This window comes from Theropithecus gelada, chromosome 5 (genome assembly GCF_003255815.1).
Source record: "Theropithecus gelada isolate Dixy chromosome 5, Tgel_1.0, whole genome shotgun sequence".
Classification (NCBI taxonomy): domain Eukaryota; kingdom Metazoa; phylum Chordata; class Mammalia; order Primates; family Cercopithecidae; genus Theropithecus; species Theropithecus gelada.
The window spans coordinates 135,347,891-135,368,620 of NC_037672.1; the positions used below are offsets into that span (position 1 = coordinate 135,347,891).

Here is a 20,730-nt window from a genome sequence, read left to right on the forward strand (position 1 = left end):
GGATTTGTAATATAATCTGCATCAAGTAAAGAGTCAACATTTCTTGATAATGAGAATAAAAGTAACAGAGCAATAGGATTATCTTACAGAGAAAACAAACCCACAGTGTAGAATATTAGATTTTTGTAATGCCCCTGTGGGGAAGAACAGGTCTTCTCCAGTTGGATCACCTGGATGTCCCTTCCCTCTCCCCAGATACGATCACTCCTCTCCCCAGATAGATGCCAAAATCTGGCAGAACTGGAAGAATTTTTAATCCATGGCTTATTCTGGAGCATGAATTCATTAATTCATCTATTTATTTAACCAATTTTTATTAATTCTTATATATGTGTTGGGAAATATTCTAGGCTTTGGAGACATAGTAGTGAAGAAAACATACTAAAATTACTATTCTATAATATACGAGACACAGGAGCAAATGTGTGACTTAATAATTTGCAAAACTGGGAAAATTATTTTGGAAAGAGGGAGATGGGACTAGAGAAGACTGAAAACTCCTGAAAAAAATAAATAAATAAATAAATAAGAACATTTAGATAAAGAGAGAAGAGATAAAGTTGGGAAAGAGAAATTATTCTGTGGTAAACCCCTGGAAGCTTAGGTGTCATTCATATGGGACTCTCTTTAAAGGTTTAGTCAGGAATATTAATATATGAGTTATCAAGTCAGTAACTCATCTCCATTCTGCATAGTTCAAATTTATCCCTGGAAATCAAAACAGCTTTCAGGGGTTGCAAAAGCCAATCCGTTAAGTAGAAAATGAGGCTGGGCGCAGTGGCTCACGCCTGTAATCCCAGCACTTTGGGAGGCCGAGGCGGGTGGATCACAAGGTCAGGAGATCGAGACCATCCTGGCTAACACGGTGAAACCCTGTCTCTACTAAAAAATACAAAAACTTTAGCCGGGCGTGGTGGCGGGCGCCTGTAGTCCCAGCTACTCAGGAGGCTGAGGCAGGAGAACGGTGTGAACCCGGGAGTCGGAGCTTGCAGTGAGCCGAGACTGCACCACTGCACTCTAGCCTGGGTGACAGGTCGAGACTCTGTCTCAAAAAAAAGAAAGAAAGAAAAAAGAAAATGAAACACAAACACAACATAGTCTGGAAAGTTTGTGGTAAACCCTTTTGTTGACCGTGATTATACTTTTAAAAGCATTAAAATTCAAGAAAGTCTAGGAACGGTATTAGCCACACTTAGAGCATGCTATATTAATGCAAATGGGCATGATGCAACCTCTGGTTTAGTATTCTCAGACGTGAGCAAGCTTATGTTTGTGTATAATTAGCTGCCTACCTAATACTTGAAACAGCAAAGTATAATAGAGCCTCCCTCATCCAATACCAATAGGTAATGTCAGACACACTTTCATCTGGGATAGACAAAACAGCATAGGGAACCACTTTGTTATAAAAACAAAGCTAAACAAATAGTATTGTTATTACATACTCATCCCATAACTACCACTACCTTATCACTTTATTTCATAAGATACCCAGAAATACCATCCTGCAGAACAGAAGAAAGACTCTATCAAATTAGTTTAACTTAAATCTATCAATTTAGAACATCTTAACAGGAAAGCTGGTCAAGCTCCTAACCAAAGCAGGAAACTGTCTGCCATTATCCTTTCCAGGTAGTTATGTGACTATTCACAACTTTGGGCCGCACGAGTCAGACAAATCTAGCTTGAAAATTTTATATTGCTAACAACTTTCTCATGTTGAGCTCCAATTTCTCAACCTGAAGCTTCCACACTTTGCTCCAAAATTCTCTCAGTTCCTTTGAAACTACATCAAATAAATCTAACCTGTCTCCTATAAGAAAGAGCTTCAAATAGGTCACATGTTATACTCTGTCTCCTAATCCTTTCCACATCTACAAGAATCATCTTCCCTAACTCAAATATTCTTCATTCTGTGGATGCTTACTCATCTGATTTTAACCTGTAAGTGTCCAGTGTTCAACAAATAGACTTGGATTTGTTAGTTTCAGCTTCTGATCCAATATCATAGATTTGAGTTTCATATTTTAGATCTAAGTGCTAGATTTATTTATTCCTATTGATTTTATCACATTTAGAATGAGAAATCGTCCCACATTTTTTAGTATTTCATTTTAAATACAGATTTTATCATCAAGTAATTTAGCTACAGCAGCAGTTTTTGCGGCACCCATAGATTTTATTCATCTGTCTTTTTTGTATTTTTAAGCTGTTGATAACATGCTGAATAAGATAAGCCAATAACTGAGGAACTAGACAAATCATACCACAAGAAATCTTTCATTCTGATTAGCAAAGACACATTGCTCTTTCCAAGTAAGCTATTAAAACTTGGAAAGACAAAGTCTTGTATTTATGTATTAGCCGATTCAATAAATATTTACTAAATGCTTTCTATATTCTAGGTACTCTTCTAAGAATATGGATGCTAAGATGAATAAGATACTAATAAGACAAGTTTTGTTTGGTTTTGTTTTTGTTGTTGTTGTTGTTGTTTGTTTGTTTTGAGATGGTGTCTTGCTCTGTCTCCCAGGCTGGAGTGCAGTGGTACAATCTCGGCTCACTGCAACCTCCGCCCCACAGGTGCAAGTAATTCTCCTGTCTCAGCCTCCCGAGTATCTGGGACTACAGGCACCTGCCACCATGCCTGGATAGTTTTTGTATTTTTAGCAGAGACAAGGTTTCACCATATTGGTCAGGCTAGTCTTGAACTCCTCACCTCGGCCTCCCAAAGTGCTGAGATTACAGGCGTGAGCACCCAGCCAAGCTTTGCAATATAAAGGAGATCATTCATGCTGCCATAGGTCAAGCAGAAAATTAAACAAATAACTGCCTCTGCCACAGTCAGTGCTATCATCTAGAAATACATAAGACTGTATTTCATTTAGAATCTTATTAGGCCTCACATAATGAAAATTCCTCTATAATGGTTAGTGTTAGTTTTCATTTTGTTTTGTTTTGTTTTACATATAGTAAGTACAGTGGAAGTCAGTTGCTGGATTTGTTCATCATATTAATGATAACAGAGACCAGATATTTATGATTAACTTGTAATTTCTATTATGGTCACAAGGCTACTAGAGCATACCTAGCCATTATGTCTGTGTTCAACGGTGGGAGAATGGATGAGAAAATGGAAGATTTCTATTTCAAGACGACCAACGTTTTCCCTACATCAAAAGTTGGTTTATGTCTCATTGGTGAGAACCCTGTCTTGTGGTCATGACTGCATAGAGGTATTAAAAAGAAAGAGGTTGAAGTAGGGGATGTCTGAGTTTGATAACAGTGCCTGCCAAATTATAGGAATATGAGGTGTGGGACCCAACTCCACTTGAACGACAGGTAGGGGTTAGAGAATACCTCATAGAGTTGCTGAACTAAAACTTAAAAAAGTAAATGGAAGATTTTCTGGTGCATTTTAGACAAGGATGAGATCAGTACCACTATTATAGCAGAAAAAGTAACACTATTTATTAGTGCAGAAATATCTCAGAGGCAATGCTGTGTTCATATAAGCAAATAGGACAGAGTGCAAGATGGAAGCCTATGTTTTCCTCCTTTCTCATTTTGCATATGGTGTGTTTTTTTCAGATTTAATGTCAGTCACAGAGACTGAATTGCCTTTGGTCCCAACCCTAGCACATCCTTGTGTGTGGCTAAATTCTCTGTCGGATCTTTTTCAACTTCTGTCCAATGTTCATAACTTCCCATTCCTGGCATGCTCTCTTTTAATTACTGCATTAAAGCAGAATCTTTCTCAACCCCAACTGTATTATTGCCTAGAGCCCAAAATGATCCATTGAAACAGTCAGTTCTATGAGTAAGTAAAATAACTTGTTCATTTAAGATGGTTTGAATTGGTCTCTTGTCACTTGCATTCTGTTGCTTGAAAAAGATTCTTGGCTGGGCGTGGTGGCTCATGCTTATAATCCCAGCACTTTGGGAGGCCAATCTGGGTGGAACACCTGAGGTCAGAAGTTCGAGACCAGCCTGTCCAACATGGTGAAACTCTCTCTCTACTAAAATACAAAAAAAATTAGCCCGTCATGGTGGTGGATGCCTGTAATCCCTGAGGGTGAGGCAGGAGAATTGCTTGAACCCAGGAGGCAGAGATTGCAGTGAGCCAAGATCACACCATTGCACTCCAGCCTGGGAAACAAGAGCAAAAGTCCGTCTCAAAAAAAAAAAAAAAAAAAAAAAGATTCTTGATAAAGGCAGATTTACTAACACACCTATGAAGGTAATCTTCAATGAGACACACTTTGCCAAACATTGATTATGGTAGTCAGAATTCTAAGATGAACCCCATGATCTCCATCATTTATTGCTACACTCTGCATAATCTCCTCCCCTTGAGCGTGGGAAGAACCTGTGACTTGCTTCTAGCTACTTGACTATAGCAAAGATAATAGAATAATATGTATCCCTTAGTTACGTTTTATTATATAGTTAGCGAGATATCACTTTCATGATCACACATTATGTCATATAAAATTATTTTTTAGCAGATTGGTATGAAAGACTGATCTGCTGCCCTTGAAGCAGCAACAGCAATATTGGAGCTACCAAGGGACAGGACCATGTAGCAGAGAATTACAGACAGCCTCCAGGAGTTGACAGCAGCCTCCAACTGACAGTTGATAAAAAGCCAGGACCCTTAATCATACCGCCACGTTAAAATAAATTCTACCAATAACCTAAATGAGCACAGTAATGGATTTTTCCCCAGACAAGCCTCCAGATGAAAACATGGCCCAGTGATCCCTTGAGTGCAGTCTTGTGAACACAGATTATGAAGCTAAAGAATTATTCACATATATAAAAGTTAAACCATACATTTGGATTATAGCTTCCTGGAAGATAATGTAAAAAGAAAAAAAATGTTTATTTACCTCATTTTTATTGTATAAACACACTATTTCCTATTCACATAAATAACAACAGCAAAATGTGATATGAAGTACCTCAGTATTCAAGGCTGTGCAAGTTCCCGAAACTTACGTTCAGAACTCTTGTAAAGTCTGAGCTAAAGTACACAGTCTAAATGCTCCAAAAAGAGACACCTAATTCCATGAATCTAAAGTCTTGAGAACAGCACATTCATGCATGCCTGAGAAAGAATGAGGAGAAGAGGGGCAAAGAAAGAGAAGCAGAGCAGAAGAAAGTGCCATGTCCCAAGAAGACCCTTCACTCACTTGACCCATCCAGCTACATGGATCCAAGAAGTAAAAGAGAGATAAGAAGCCAGCATAGATGTGCACAGTTTTATTGAACAGTAACTCCACCCACAAGTCAGTGTGGCCTTGTTAGCTGCTCTGCACACTGACTAATCAAAACTAGTACCTCTCGCTTCCTTGGAAGGGCTAAGAATGGTATAGACAGAAGGAAGCATGGCTTAAAGGCAGCCTAACATTTTCTTCTCTCCCTTGTACCAGCTCATTTCTTATTCTATTTTAATCTATATCCAATGATAGGTAATTCAAGGTTCAACCAGGGAACTGGCGTCTCTCTTAGGAGAAAATCTCTTTTTGTAGTCTCCTAAGCCCAGTGAAGTAGAAAATTAAGTTTTTGCCCACTAAGTCTCTGAAATAGGTCAGAACAGACATCAACCATTAAAACACATTTAATACTAGATTACGTTCTCTCCCTATTCTACTTGAACTCTCCATTTATGCCCAGCTACATGATCCAACATGATTCACAAGAGAGGGGTATAGAGTGAGCACCACATGTTAGTCAGACTCTTTCTGTTATAAGTAACAGAACACCATCCCAAACTAGGTTTATGCAAAGAAAGGAATTTATTGTTTCACATAATTAAAAAATCCAGATGTGGCAGCAGCTTCAGACATGTGCTTCAAAGTATGATATCAGGAGTTGGTTGTGTTCCATCTCTTCGATCTGCTACCCTTTGTGTTGGCTTAATTCTCAGGCAGGCTTTTCCATGCCATTAAAAAGAGAATCAACATTGTTGTGATTTGTACTTCCTTCTACCAAACTAATCCCATCAGAGGGAAGACCTGGAGGCTTATATCACATGCCTATCCCAGAAACAATAATCCCTGTGACTCTATAGGCTGGGTATCCTCTCAGCCCTGGATTTAGGAGGTAGAGTCAACTCCTCCCTGTCACATGAAAATTGGAGAAGGATTGCTTGATAAAGCAAAACAGGAGTACTTTTATTAGTGAATGGATATCCAGCAGGCCAAAAATCACAGATGCCTCAGGCACACAAGAGGCCATCATATTCCAAATACTAGGATGGAACATTTTCTCAAATTTGGACATAATTAACATTCTTCCATTATCATTTTACCACACAGAAATTAAAATACCAAATAAAAATACTGTCTCCTTATAAAGTAGTAAAAATATTAAAGTCCAATATTCTCTGTCTCTCTGTCTCTCTCTCTCTCTCTCTCTCTATATATATATATATATACACACACACACACACACACACATATATTTTAAGTTTAGTTCAGTTTCACAGATTTCCTTCAGAACTCAGGGCAAATCAGTGCCTTTTATCTGGCATTATGAGTCCTATAAATATACACAATCCACTGAAATAAATGTTAACTCTTTAAACACTTCCAAAGTTGAATGAATCCAGTGCAAGTCTCTTGTATGTCAAGAGACATGTTAGTATACAACAGTCCCGATCCTTAATAATGTTTTGAAAACACAAATAATTCCTACCTAGCTAGGCAAATTGCTTGATTAAATAAAGCTTACACTCTATTACTAAAGAGAAAAGAAGATTGCATATTGTTAGACAGTCACAATCTGTGCCACAGACCATCATATTTATTTTCTTACGTAGTCAGCAGAAAAAAAGAAAAACAGACCGAAGGTCTGAGTATTTTTCTGACTAGCAAGAAAATTTACACTTTTTATATTGGTGGGGTGAAGAAAGACAAAACCATGAGGTCATAGCCCATAAGTTAATTATCACAAGGTTACTGAGAAAATTCAATTACCAGTGACAAATATACTCTATAAATTTGTGACCAAATACAATTTTCTAACACATCTGTTTTATAAGTCTTGTAATCATTGCTTCTAGTTAAAAGGTTGTATTTTAGGAGGGAAAACCAGAATCATTGTGGCTTATGTAATCATTGCTTCTAGTTAAAAGGTTGTATTTTAGGAGGGAAAACCAGAATCATTGTGGCTTACAGCCAAACATGGGAGGAGAGGGTCTGCTCTTCTTGGTAAAAGCGATAAGAACACAAATCTATAAGGATAAATTTCAGAATCCATAGGAATTAAACCTGAAAGAAGTCCTTTGCTTTTTCTGGGAAATTCTCTAACAGATTTGTGGTCATTGACTGGAGAATATTTACAAACCCACTTTTATTCCCCTTAAAATTTGTATCAACAACCATTATAGCATATGTCTTGGTTTTAACCAGGCAGGAATTAAAGTTTCCTTAAATGTATGATTTTTATTTGCACTCGAGATTAGCTATGCTGCCGTTTGTTCTTTCATAAACCTTGAGAAAGCCTTTATCTCTGTGCTGTTCCCCTTGCATGTCCCAAACTGGGCTGATAGGGGTCCAGTGAAACGCAGCTACCCCGGCCAGATGCTCCACCCTGATCTTGCCTTTCCTCGGCATTAAATTCCCCATAGATTGGATAGCTTTCACTACCCTGGTGTCAACATAAACATTTTCCTGCCCACCTTTTATGTTGTTGCTCCAGCAGGACCTGACTCTACCAGTCCCCAAGCTAAGAAACAGGCTAAGAAACAGGATACAATGTAAAAGGTTAACGAAATAAAGATGTGTAGAATCTTTAGCAGTTAATCTGGTGCTGCCTATCAAGGTTGAATACTGATAATAAGCCGAAAGTTCAAATTTTCCCACAATATAGATCTGTCGATATTTAGCCTGACCTTTGTGGTTTGCAGTGACGGTTGAAAATAAAACTTGCTTTGTAATGAAATTGTTCTGAGCTAGCTAAAGCTTGTCCTTGTCCATATGGAACTCTAGCTCTAGGAACTGGCCTTGTAGTCAGTCTATAAGGGTGCTGGCTCTGACCCTCAACGAGGGACTGTCCATCTTGGACCTCATTATTCACTTTGAAGTTATTGCCTGTCCTGTCCAACACAGGCTTCAGACTATTCTCTTGAGTAACACCACAATTCAGGAATGGAAAAAAAAAAAAAAAACCAGCTGCGTAACCAAGTCTGTTAAATCCACGAGGGCAGCAACCATCTCCCTTCTCAGAACGTTGTCGCAAATGATTGTCTTTCTTCTTAGGCCCCCACAACACCCTCACATGGAGTGCTCATGTCTTAGGGATGATTTGCATATCTCTGTATTGCTTCCTTAAACTGAACAGTGAGATGCTATCATTACGTGGTAACACTGAAACCCAATGTGATAGTATTAAGATGTCGGGCCTTCAGGTGGTGATTAGGTCACAAGGGCAGATCTCCCACGAATGAGATTAGTACTTTTACAAAAGAGACCCCAGAGAGCTTGTTTTCCTCTTCTATATGAGGCAGAAAAGTGCCCTTACCTGAACCCAACCACACTGGACCTTTGATCTTAGACTTCCCAGCCTCCAGAACTATGAGGAATAAGTATCTGTGGCTTATAAATCCCTCAATTTATATCTTTGTCAAAATGCTGTAGGAAAATCCGGGTTCCTGTCTCCCGACCAGGAAAGATTAAGCTTACAGACACTTTGAAGGGTGAGGAGGGGGATTTACTGGGCAAAAAGGAAAAAGGAAAAACAACACAGCAAGGTGAGACAGAGGTTTCTGTTACAGGCCTTCATCCCACAGATTGAATTCCCAGTAACCACCCATGAACAGGTGGGGCCAGGCTCCTTCCCCGCTGCAAATGGCATGAACTTCCCGAGGCCCCACTCTCCTCCCCGTGCTCAGGTCAGTTGGAGATTCTCTGAGGAGCTCCTTTTACTTGGCTGTCTTAATAAGAGCCCAAATGGACTAAGATGAGCACTTAACATAATTATACATTTACATTTTTTTATTATGTGACTATATACCTATCTCCCCCACTAGACTCTATGTTTTTTGAAATCAAGTAAAATGCCTGGTTTGCTCACATCTAAGTAACCAGGACCTAGTTTTCCTGAAGGAAATGTAGTATTTGGGCTTGATATTAATATTTTTATAGCATCTCTAAATACATGGGAACAATTTATAATTTTCTCAATTAAATGATTCTGTCAGAAGCCAAGGCACTATGATTTACATAATCAGATATTTGATAATCCGATTCAGTCCAAGCCAAAAACAAATCAGCAAATGAAGTCTAAAACAAAATCTGGACTATCTAGAAGACATGTAAAAGATATAATAATGTCTTCCATGTAAACTTTTGACAGAAGTAGGATTCCAAGTTTATATTCTCTAGCAAGGTACTGGATTATCTATGGGATAAGAAATGGCAGATTAAATTACTAAATGATAATGTGGCCATCCTTTTGTAAAAACCCACAAGTCTAACCAAAATTCCATCCTGAACAGAGAAATATCTCACTTCAACAAAGCAGGACTAAAAGATCTCCTTCAGTGAGAAACGAATCTTTCTTAAATAAATTTTAACATTGCTATAAGAACAATCTATTAATCAATTCTCTGAAATTCTACCAGAGACAATAACCTCCATCAAAGTCATTCAAAATGTGGCCCGTGGACTGGTGGTGGTCTGCAAACTGCTGCCAATCCACAGCGAGATAGGTACAGAAATTGAGAATAAGCACCAAGAAATTGATATGACAATTTGATATTGTCATGCCGTCCAAGGACATGATAAATGCATTTTACGAAAGTGTTGGTCTGTGACTATGTGAAACTTAAGCAAATAATAACAAGAAGAAGACACAGTCCTTCATCACAGAGAGTTTGAGAAGCTTTGGTCTAGTTTGCTTAGCTTGAAAATTTTCAAGAAAGGTTTACTATTGCTTAAAATAACCATGGAAAATTCTCATTAATGAAATTATATAAAACAAGAGGCTTACTGGAGTATCTGCTAGGATTAATTATCTACATAATATGTCCTGAAGTAACCAAATGAATCGACCTATTTTAGAGAACATTATCAAATACAATAATGTTAATTCTTGATTGACTCACCTTAAGGCATTACTGCTGACAGTAGCTGAAGAGCGTTAGGAATTGTCCATCCAAGTCAAATGAAACTACAAATTAGCATAATATGATACATAAAATTTATTTGCAGTTGGAAAAGTAACTATTTTTTCTTCTCACACAAAAGCTGCCTTCTCAAAAGGATGAGGGATATTTTGAGAAATAGAGGAAATAATCCGGAGAAAAAGGCCTAAGCACAATTTTATGAATAAAATTTGGGAACTTAATAAAGCCTCCGTTGTAGTTAAATCTCTACCTCTCACTAGCAACTTACAGAGTGAAAAGAAAAGGCTGGTAGTAGTTGGGAGTGTAAAGTTAAACTGAATCTTGCCTCAAGGTTGATCAATGCCAAAAAACACTCAGTAACAGAAAAAAAAACACTGTGGAAATGTAGCCAGTTACATCAAATTTTATACAAGGGGATGTTTGTCAGTCTCCTCTCAAAAATGTGAGCAAGACCAAAAGTGGTGGCTCACACCTGTAATCCCAGCACTTTGGGAGGCCGAGGCTGAGGTCAAGAGATCGAGACCATCCTGGCCAATATGGTGAAACCTCGTCTCTACTAAAAATACAAAAATTAGCTGGGCATAGTGGCGCAAGCCTGTAGCCTCAGCTACTCAGAAGGCTGAGGCAGGAGAATCGCTTGAACCCGGGAGGCAAATGTTGCAGTGACCCAAGATAGCGCTGTGCACTCCAGCCTGGTGACAGAGCAAGACTCCATCTCAAAAAAGACAAAAAAAAAAAAAAAAACAAAAACAAAAACAAAAAAAAGAGGTCAGAAGATGGATGCCTTAAATATAATTTAAAACAAAGTGAAGTCAAAAATCTCAAGAATGTTATTCAATTTGTCCTGAGCAAATTTCCACTGACCTAACTTTTTTAGTGGTTCTTGTTCATGTGTAACCAGGAGGTCATATTGCATTCTTGGGAAATAACCAACAAAACATTCAGACACACGAAGAGTCCACTCTAAGTCAAAGAGGGTCATAAAGTGTTCTTGTCATAAGTTGATAAATAGAGTAATGAGAGTCGATATTGGAGCAGGTCTGGTAGCCTAAAACTAACACAATTAACATGCAGCATAACTGGAGATACCCATACTTGTAATTTGTCAGAAAGAACACTCACAACATTTAGATGAAATGCTTGAAAATTTGAGTTCAGATTCAGAGATATTTGTATGAACCTGGGATAAAATACACTCTTACTGAGGAGAGAAAAGAGGCTGATGAGGGATTTATATATCTTTATAAATCTCCAGTAAACAGATAACCAAAGGTCCAAGTGCTTTGGTTATTTAATTAATTACAAATTTTTAAATCAACTGCTCTACACGAAGCAGTTGAAATGTTCCAACCAATGATAGGCTTAATATCTACAAAATTTTGATAATTTTTCTGTCATGTCATTATTGAGATGAAAAATTAACTGTCAGGTTAAAAATAGCCTCATTGTGGTTTGAAAGTTCAAACCCAATACGTATTGCCTAAACTTATCCTAGTTTAAGTATGTAGAAGCAATAAGCAATGCACAAAAGGTTAAACAGGGTGATATGCTGAGTAGTCCCTTTCATGATTCTATCTCTCTAGCTTCACTGATTTTGTCCCTTTTTATTTTCTCCTTTCCACACAGCTCTTGTCAACCCAAGAACTTTAAGTACAAGACCCATATCATTCCAAACATGAAATAGATCACATTGTACTAATTATCTGTTGTTAAGAGAAAAATCCTCATTTCCACCTTCAATACAGCCAAAGCAGTTTTGAAACATTCTTAAAAAAAAGACAGAAACCGAAAACAACTTGAACATAATAGAATAAAAATATTCCTTACACTTTCTTACCCTTTTCAAAATTGTCATCTCATTAGTCCACGTAAAGATATAAGTAAGCCCAAGAACACCTTCATCCATGTCAGAGAAATCAAGATATTTAGTGTAAATCTGAAATGGTAAATAATGATCTAACTACAATATCATCAGTAACACTATCTCAGTGGTTAAAATATAAATGAATCTTTTTCTAAGGAAAAGTGATTTATTTCCCCAAGTTTTCCCCATCGGCTGCCATTACAAAATTTTACTTGTAAATACATTGGGAAATAAGTTTTCCATTAAGTCAAGACAGATCTTTATCAATACATGTACCATGTTAAAACAGTTTTTCCCAAGAAAACTTTTTTCTTCTACAGGTTTCCATGAAAGTCTCTACAATTATCTCCACCATATATTTAATAAATCAAGTTTAAAAGTTATTGCAATTTAAATGACTGGACAGACATCATATGTCTTTGTGGAAGAAACAGATACATAAAATAAATCAGAAAAATCATAAAAATAATTATAGAAGTAAATCACAAAATACATATAGAGAACCAAATTAAAAAGAAAAAGCAACTTTTGAGTATAGGTCAGACAGATTAATAGCTTTATCTTTGCTATTTTTCCCCATTTATAGTTGAAGAGACTATGGACATAAAACTTGGAACTTGAAGAGACTATGGACATAAAACTTGGAACTTGGAGAAAGCTGTTTTTTAAAAAAATTTCTACATTGCCTCTATAGTATTGAAATTGAAGTGAAAAATACCCTACGTGTGAAGATTGTACATTAGTTTTCTTGCCAAGGCACAATTTCAGAGATAAATCTTTGAATTTGGAAGGCAATCTCCATAGAATCTGCCAGATATGAAAAAGCACAATCATTTTCTTTACAAAGTTTCAATCTGTTGGTGCCAGTTGGACGATGTGATTCGCTCAAAACAAGGACTAAGGAATCTAGTAGGAGTTCTGAGGAAAGAGAGTTTCCTGTCTTTCTATAGAAAGGGCCATGTACACAGGTCCTGAGCTAGCTGGAAAGGAAGCCAAACAAGCGTATCTCCAGCGATTACTGGGAATAGTAGAACAGAATGTTGACTGGGAACAGCCAGAGGGTTCAATTACCTATCATTCACTCTCATACTAATTAATTGGTGTTGATCAGTTTAGTTTCAAGAAAAAAAGTTGTAAACTCCTAGAAGAGTTTTAATTTATGCTCATTTTACTTTTTTTAATTGAATACTCTGCTTAGCATGGTACTGTTTATAGAATTCTCCCTGTTGAACTGTAGTTAAACTGAATTGTACACGTGCTAATCCCGGAGAGAAATATGAGGTATTTTTAATTAAAAACATCAATCATGTTAAAGACTGTTAAATCTAGTAGATCACTTTACCTAATAGGAGTTTTAAATCAAATTTCTATTTTTGGAACTTTAAAAAATATTTTTCTACAGTCCCACTTCTACAAAGACATTCTTCAATTTACACTGGAGACCAGTTTATGTAGTTTGTGTTGGAGCCTAGTCAAATTCTTCCACACTCTTTCTGCGTTTCTTTGTATAATGACCCCCCTCTCCCCAAACTCTATTTCTGTTGTTAATTTACTGAGGATTGTATAGAACGCTGCTTAAATGAGAAACATCAGTACTGAGGATGTAGGCAATGCCTTAATTGATCAGATAAACATGGTCCATTTAGTTTTGCTTTAACTCAAACTTCAAAGTACCAAGCTGTAGGTTTGCTTCATTTTGGCAGAAGCAAAAAGCCTGAAACTCTTCGAAACTCTTCAGGAGGTAAGGAAGCTGTGGAAATTAGGCATCTGCCCAAAATCTAGGCTAAAGAATAAACACTTAAAACTCATTTTAACATCTACTTTGAACTGAAAAGGAAAGGGCTCATGAGAACATTTGAATATAGGAAAAGGACAATTTTCAAGACTGTGAACTTGGACCCATTTGACAACAGAGACTGTGATCTCAGGGCCAGGTGGTACTGGTCTCTCTTCATTAAAGTCCCATCAGCACTATCAAGATGAAAAAAACTTTCTAAATTTTCCTTTACTCTTCCAACTGCCATATGTGAGCTCTAGGTATGGACTTGCCTGTGGGGGATTTATATAGGCCTTTTGAACTTTTAACAGAGTCTCTCTTTTGAGTAACCATTTAAAAGAAGATTAAATTTAATTAGACTGTATTTTTTCCCGTGACATGTGCCTTCAAAGTCCATTTTATTACATTCTTTTATCCTAGCAGCGCACTAATGCTGTCGGGTGTAGGGCACCTTCAGATGCAGGAAGAAAGGAGGGAGATGTTTATATACTCAATCCCCTGGGAGTATTTTAGGAATGGCTGACATCTGACATCCATGCCTGCCCAACAACACTGCCTGAGCAAATGTTGCTCAGGAATCAATTCAGACGCGTGACAATTTGGATGAGTAATCTGAGCCCTCCATACATTTGTCCTAGCTAGGGGTTCAAGGTGCCTTTGGGTTGCATCATCTATTTATACCCTAATTATTTCTCTTTTGATGTTTTTCTTATTCTCTGAACTTATTGATAATAACTACACTTCGATAGGAGTTGGTACCAATCTACTTATGAAGAAATATTTGTTTTAACCTGAACCCAGGGTATGATTTACTTAAAGATTATTTCAGAGTCTAACCTGCTCCTAAAACTATGTTTATACATTGACTAGAAATACAAATCAGTGTCAATGCCATTATAGGAATCGATGGAAAGCAAGTACCTCAATCCCTGTTCAACAATTAGGTCATGCAGAAAATCACTAGATGTAGGATTCAGTAATTTTCACTTTTATTGGTAGAATTTGGAGAGAAGGAGAAATATGACAAAGAGAAGCAGACATTTAAAGAAAAGGTAAAAGTCAACATTTGCAACCGGGTACTAAAGACTCATTCCTGTTAAAGGAGAGCAGATGTAACTGCTCAACCGCTTCACAATGCCTTTGGTGATAGCTCTTGCTGGAACGTGTGGATGGATGCGGTTTTCTCTCTTCATAATTGCGTTGTTGCTTTAGCCAGAACGCTGTGGCATTTTACCAGCCTTTCCCTTCTTGATCACATTTTTTACAAGTACAAAGAAGAAAGAAAATGAACACATTGTAAGTAATTTCTTCTTCATTTTGGTGCGCTATTGAACAACACCGGTGTGCCCCTGCGGCCCTGGCTGCCGGCTTGCTGCTAACTTCCCTGGGCCTCTAAGGCTTGGGCAGAGGGACGCAGAAGATTGTTTGCGGTTTTTCACTTCTTGCTTTTTCATTGGCGTGACAGTGCCCAGCAGTCTAGTCTATTCTTTCCTTTTTCATTTTTTCACTGGTGTGAAGGAGCACAGTCACTTAGCAAAAGAACGACCTGCGGGTAAAGGGAGCAAAGAAGAAAGAAAGGAGCAGGCCGGCCTGGCCTTTCTCTGTGGCCTGAAACTGACTAAAGTTAATTGCTCACATAAGAAGAATAACTGGTGGTGCTGTAATTGAATTTTTATGGAAATAAACAGGTGGCAGATTTACTATAGCTGTGGGGATGGTAGGGGGCGAAATGCTGTAGCCACATTAACCTGTTTAATTTAATAGCTTCGGTACTCATAGGGAAAAAAAAAAAAAAAAAAAAGCAATGTTGCTCTTTGAGTCAGTTGGATGCCAAATGTAAATAACTACAATTGCCCTAACATGCCCAAGTGGTTGAGCAAAATAGGGCATTGTGCCAGCTTCGCCTTGGTTTTCATGTTTATTAATTAAGCTCCTGGAAGTTTCAAAAACAGAAGTTTTAACTCACAAAGAACTCTGGGGAAAAAAAGGAAGAAGAAAGAATTTGGCGAAGGGAAGACAGACAGACAGACAGACCGACCGACAGACAGACAAACGCTCTGTTTCCATTAATGGCACAGCACGAATCTGTGACAGATATTAGGAGCACTCTATACTGGACACAGGAAGGAAGAGCTAAAGGCTAGCTTTGCACGATGCTGCCTCCCAGTGGTAAGATTTTGGAAATGCATTTTTATACTTAGAAAAATCAGTGACTAGTGAGATATGCAAAAAACACCATTAGCTTCTTGACGTACCTGACGTTTACTTTTAAGCCAAATACCAGGAATAAAAGTTTGTGTTGAAATTTTTGTCTATTTGACTGCAGGGAAAAACAACATGCACTATTCATCTATCTGTCTGTCTATCTATCTATTTCATCATTATTTTTTACCTCATGGATTGAAGCAAATTTTAAAGGAAAAAAGAATGTTAATAAGAAAGAGCAGCACTTACTATCAGGGAGGCACCTCACGAGCATTGTGAACACTCAGGTGAATGTTCACACGCATCCTCTGCCAGCTTTCCCAGGCTTGAGTGGTGGGCAGATTCCTAGATAAAGAATTTAAGATAAAATGGAGTTTGCTAAGTATTAAAAAGCACACAAAGAAAAATTAGTGTAAGCGTGAAGTAGAGAGTATCCAAAATTCATTTTATCAATAAGAAACACTTTACACACTCTTTGAATTACCTCATCAAATACCTAATACCCAAGATTATCAGAATCAGAGAAATTCAGCCAAACGTTGCAATGGAGCTAAACGGTTTAAACAAACCCAAGACTAAGCTGGCAAGAAGTCAGAAAGCCTGATGGCTGCTCTTTCCTCTTATCAGTTTTGTTTTTAGTCCCATAAACCTTTAGTAAGTCCTTGCTGAGTGCATCACATTTTACTGACTGCACTTTAGGGTGTCAACTGAAGATCGATGGAACTTCATAAATCTGAAAGGAGAGCTTAAAGCGTTCTTCTCATGAAGGGTTGGAGCTTGCTGGTGACCATTCTGACAGACTGAGAAGTGCAGCCTCTGGCCAGAAGCTGGAAACAAGCATGTAGAGGAAAGGATAGGAAAAATAAGATGGATTTATGGCTAAAGGGTGACTAAGTATACGTATTCAGCAGGTCATGGAAGGAGATATAAATATTCACAAAGGGCAGGCACAGCATGTATAACATGCATCCTATGTTCACTCTAGGGTGAAGACTTAACATTTAAATGTATTACAATTAGACCTTATACATCAAAATGTGAACCAGAGGACACAAAGAACCTCTATGCGGCAGCCTCCAAAGACGGGCCAGGAGCACTTCATGGTCAATGGTCTCTTATCAGGAAGGAATGCTGGTCAGTTGCTGTGTCAAAACTGTGAAAGGGGCTGGGTACAGTGGCTTACGCCTGTAATCCCAGTACTTTGGGAGGCCGAGGCAGGTGGATCACCTGAGGTCAGGAGTTCGAGACCAGCCTGACCAACATGGCAAAACCCCATCTCTACTAAAAATAAAAAATTAGCCAGGTGTGGCAGCAGGCACCTGTAATACCAGCTACTCTGGAAGCTGAGGCAGGAGAATCACTTGAACCTGGGAGGTGGAGGTTGCAGTGAGCCGAGATCGTGCCATTGTTCTCCAGCCTGGTCAACAAGAGTGAAACTCCGTCTCAAAAAATAAAAATAAAAAATAAATTTAAAAATAAAAACTGAAAGGGAGGGGCAGCATCAGGCAGTTGGTTCCCATCGGTGGCAGAAGGAATCTTTCAAAAGGGCTGGTTTCTGTTTAACATCTAGAGAAGAGAGCCTAGTGGCGTTTAGCAAGGGAGCAGGTATACGAGGCACATCTGACCTCCCGTCCTGTCATAGCTATGAACTCCATTTTTAAGGTTTCTCTGAGGTCCCCTTGGCCAAGAAGGGGTCTATCCAATTGGTTTAGGGGCTTAGGATTTTATTTTTTTTCTCAAACGTCACTTTTACCCCACGTGCTAATGTCTGTCGGTGCACAGCCTCAGGCTCTTCTCTCCTTCCTCTGTATTTTCTCCACGTAACTGACCTCATTTCCCATCTGTGGACCAAAGACTTCCATATTTATTTCATTGCCAAATCAGTTAGTATGCTTTATCCTCATGTCTAATTTCTCACTCAACATCTTCATATGAATGTGTGTCAGGCCCCTCAAATATTATAGGTCTAAGATCATTGGCCCCAATCTTATTCTCATTCAGTATATACATAATGAATATATATACATATTTATGTATATCCTGCTATGCAAACCAGAAATATAAGAACACTGTTTTACATTTTCTACTGTCTCACACCCCGTATTCAATCCATCACCAACAGTCAATCATGAGTCCTATTAATATTACTTCTTAAATGTCTCATAACTCTACCTATTTCTACATCCATACAACAAACTCTCACTGCAACAGTTCAATAACATACCTTGCCACTCTCTGTTCATACCCATACTGCACCCAGAGAATTCTTTTACGTGTCTAATCGTGATATTATATCTTCCCTGCTTAAAGCCACACACTTGATTTCTCACTGATGTTCAGATCAGAGAAAATCCTGCAAGTTCAGGTCCCTGTCTACTTTTCAGGCTCCTCTTGGCCACTCTGAAACCCACATTCCTCACTCCAAGTGTACTGTCTTCTATTTGCTTCTCAAGCACCCTCTTCTCTCCTGCTATGGAATCACTGCACAGACTCCTTTGTATGTGCTGTTTAACACCTACCTCTGCCTTAGAACTCATCTGAAATATCACTTGCTGAAGTAAGACTTTTCCTACCTTTCCCATTTTCTCCTCCAAAACTCCCTACACACATAGACATACAGATACACACACATCCCTGGACAACAGAAGGTTCCCCTGTAACACAAGCTTATAGAATTATCTTAAGCAGTGACTGTCTAGCTTGTACCACTAAATCATCAGTGCTATAAAAGCAAAGACCATGCCAAGATTTGCTCATCATTGTACCCCTGACACCTAGCACAAAGCATGAATCTTGGTTGCTACTGAATAAATACTTGTTAAATGACCATCCAGGAGTGCAATATATAATTGCTCAGTATCTCTACATCTTCTAAGCACAGGACAAAATAGAGACACGAAAAGAATCATCAACCCAACATCATTCAGGCTTTTAATGATATTTTTAATTTCCATAATTCATCTATGAATGCAATACTGCTTTGGATTTTAGTGCTTTAACAGTTAAGGGTAATTCCAGAAGCTTGCCATTTTCTATCATAATAGCCCTACTCCATGGTGCAGATACCCAGTTGGGGATTCTGCTAGTTGCTTAAGAGACGTATTCCAGTCGTATGCTCAGAAAAATAACCACAAGACTGTACTACCTAGAGGCCAACTGAGATCAAAACTCAATTTATAACCTGAAGTACAATTCATCATTCTGATCAGCAGAGACAGAGTTATTCTCAGTCTCTGGGAATTAGGATAGCTCCGAGTTGGTGTTTAACAATATCCCAAAGCTCTGGTTATTTCCGTTTTCCAGGGCATGTTTACTGTATGTATTTTTACTATACGGAATTTTATAGCTCCTTTGCATTCTGTTCACATTCCATTGCGTTCTATTCACACATAAATAATACCTGGCATGAAATGTCTGTGTAGCCAGATTCTAGGAAGTATTTTATCAGCATGACCTAAAATGCAAGCAGTTTATTTTTGTCACAAAGTTAAAACAGTAACATTTGGTACCTGAAAATGTTTATGTGAATGTTGACCCCTAAAAGCACATTACCCTTAGAATGTAATATCACTATTCATGCTGTTTGCTTGATCATTGATGTAAAAGAGCAGTAGCTCTTTGGAATTTTCTTCTCCAAAAGGACAGCATTTTCCAGCCATTCTGAATAAACCCTCAAACAAAGAATAGGCAAACCAGATTAAAAGCTATTTATCTGCAATATCTGCAATAGCCAAAGATCCTTTGCTGAAGTCTGGGAAGATGTATTGCACAAACAAGTGATATTATTGCTGAGTCCATCTTCAAAGAATTCTTGATTACGGAGTTAACTCAGGTCTGAGAATTGGGAGAGAATGAGCAACTCCCCATAATGATGACCCAGGTCAGACCTATACTTCCCAGGTGTGGGGTGTTTTCCATAACACAAATCAGGAAGGGCTAATGTACTATCAGCTATTTCAGTCAAGGGACCCAGTGACCGGTGAACCACTACCAAAGATTTCTGTAATACACAACACTCTGCTGATGAACTTGCCCTGCTGCCTTTTATGATAACCACAATGATTTTGCGTCCTTCCTTTGAAGGCTGCTACTTGGCCTCTGCTGCCCTAGAATAGTTTCCTTCTCATTTCAATCAGGGAAACCATGTCAACTGAAGCCTCTGCCATCAACATCCTCAGCTTAGGAAGAACAGTAGAAAAAACTCTCCTCAAAACTCCCTTCACCAACACATTCCTCAAGATATTGGTAAAGAAATTATCTTCTAGACATCTTGGGTAACAAATTAGGATGAAGGTGATTTATGTATAATTCCACCCCAGAGTACTTGCTACCCTTCCCTGCATTATTTAAGAGATTTCTAGGATCTCAACTTCACTATCCCAAGCCTCCATGAAACCCAGATTATAACCAAGCAAATGAGCCAGGAATCAGACCCACCGTAGCCACTCTGGGTAACTCTTCCAATATAGAAGCTCAGAGTGATACATTGATTCTTTTGAAAAATTACACGTTACCTGTGCAAGGTCAATCACTAGTACACATAGTCCCAAGTTTTGCTGTCATCAGATAAAAGAAAGAAATCTTCTCGCCCAGATTTTACAATGCATTTGACTCCTCTGAGACATGTTGGGATTTAACCACTAGTTCAAGTCTGGAGATAAATGGGGATGGGGGTGATGGTCACGGTTCTAAGTGGTAAACAGATTCTGTCTTGCAAAGTCAGCCTCTGAAAAAGAAAGGGAATACAGT

At 38.3% G+C, this 20,730-nt stretch overlaps 1 long non-coding RNA gene across 1 annotated transcript in view; it reads left to right on the plus strand.

Moving 5' to 3' along the window:
- Positions 1–20,730, plus strand: part of LOC112625244 — a 35,663-nt gene that overhangs the window by 11,984 nt on the left and 2,949 nt on the right. The window contains exon 3 of the long non-coding RNA XR_003119548.1: positions 16,103–16,268. This is a non-coding gene — a long non-coding RNA (uncharacterized LOC112625244). The remainder of the gene's footprint in view (positions 1–16,102; positions 16,269–20,730) is intronic.